Source organism: Lottia gigantea (assembly GCF_000327385.1).
Source record: "Lottia gigantea unplaced genomic scaffold LOTGIsca_167, whole genome shotgun sequence".
Classification (NCBI taxonomy): Eukaryota; Metazoa; Mollusca; class Gastropoda; family Lottiidae; genus Lottia; species Lottia gigantea.
The window spans coordinates 59,223-61,317 of record NW_008708079.1 but is presented as its reverse complement, the minus strand read 5'-3'; positions in this window follow the sequence as shown (position 1 = coordinate 61,317).

Below are 2,095 nucleotides of genomic sequence, written 5' to 3'. Positions count from 1 at the left end.
TAGCCAGCTTATAAAATTTTCTCTGATGGATTAAAGATCTCTAGCTAGGCCTAGTCCACTGTTGTACTTGTGTCAGGCTTGTGCATGTCAGTTCATCATGTAGGTCTAGTGAAACCTTTAACAACTAATTTTGAAGAGCATGCCGAAGACCATCAATATGGGACCTTTTCCACTTAAACTAAGGAATATATAAAAATAAAACGTAAGCCCTGTGGCCGTGTAAACCAATTGCCATAGCCTAGGCCTACACTGATTCAGTGTCAATTTCGGAACTTATCAGATAGGGCCCGGGCTTGTACTCGGTAGATAAATAGACAAAGTACATCAGGCATACTTTTCCTTTTTGGTCATTTAGAAAGACGTTAACTAGACACATCTTCAATTACTCATATTATATTAGTTTAGACACAGAGATTTGGCACATTTTTTTTTTATTAATTATTAGGTACATACATTATAGGCCTATTCATTTTGGCGCGTCAGCTTTTATTCACCTGATAAAACATGAAAAAACATCAAAATGAATACATGTGATTAATTGAAGCCAAAGGTGTGCTCTTGGCCTAATCACCGTGCCTAAAAAGTTAACTTGTCTAGGCCTAGCCTAAAGGTGCCCGCACACGAAGAGAAAATGGTGCACCGCCAATTATGCTAGACTAGTAGCGCTTCGTTTGCGAACAATTTTTAGTGTGCATTTGGCCACTCGTGGTTGTGTGGAAAAAATCTATGTGTTTGATCATTTTGACCACTCGTGGCCGATGGCACACTGTGTGTGACTTTCTCAGACGACGAACACAACGCACATGTGTTATTGGTATTCAAAGATGGCGACGCCCAGTGAAGTAGTGACAGAAGCAATCCTTGAGGATAAATTTGTTGAATTATGGCAAGATTACCCCTGAGTAGTATTAGACCTTTCAATATGTTCGCAAGGGGATTCCCCATTCCATTTCATTCCATGGGGAAAGTGCGAACATATTGAAAGGAGAAGAAAGGAAAGGAAAAGGTTTTAAAGTTATAGGATGAAAATGATAGTCTCTCATGCTCCAAAAACTTATTTTGGTTCAGGAGGTATACAAAAATCATTGGGTTCTCTTCCTGGCTTTCAATGGGCAAATTACCCTGGAAAAAAACATCTTCCCAGTCATAATTACACTGGTCCAGGTACTAGGTTAGATCTGCGATTAGAAGAAAACGATAAACCCAAACCGGGTGAAGAACCAGTCAATAGAGCTTAAACACGACATACTATACAGAAACAAAGACATAAAGTTCAGACACGAAACAGACAGACAAAAGATGATCGAACTAAAAAATATCAAACTCTTTAAACTTTCAAAGAGAGAATGCAAAGGGCTCTGATCATAAAACTGTTAAAAGCAAAAATGAAATTGGGTATGGGATTGGGATATTTTATGAATTTAGAAAAAATAAAAACTTTTTAAAGTATTTGAAAAAGATGAAATATTTAATTGATATGCCTGTCGAAAGAGGATATAAATATTGCTTAACAGTTATAGATCTATATCCAAGATATGCTTGGTTTATTCCTCTGAAAAACAAAACAGGATTATCAGTCAAATATGCTTTTGAAACAATCTGGCCGACATCCAGAAAAACTGTGGGTAGATAAAGGAAGCGAATTTTGTAATACAAATATGAAATCACTTGGGTTTGAAATTTACAGTACTCATAACGAGGGAAAAGCTGTAGTAGTAGAACAGGATTTAACAGGACGCTTAAATCAAAACTGTTCAAAAAATTCACAGAACTAAAGTCTCAAAACTAGTCAAAACCCAGATATTATAAAGTTTTCTTCTGCCCTTAATAATTTTAAAAATTGAAATAAAGAATTTAAATATTAAACCCAAATTTAAAGTTGGAGATCGAGTTCGTATTTTCAAATATAAAAGTAAATTTGAAAAAGGATACGTTGGATTTTGGACAAACGAAATATTCATCGTTGATAAAGTAAACACCACATCACCTCCGACATATGAATTAATCGATCAAGACAAAGAACAAATCATAGGTAGGTTTTGTCAAAACGAACTTCAAAAAACTGACTTTTAAAAATGAATATCTTTCTTGATAA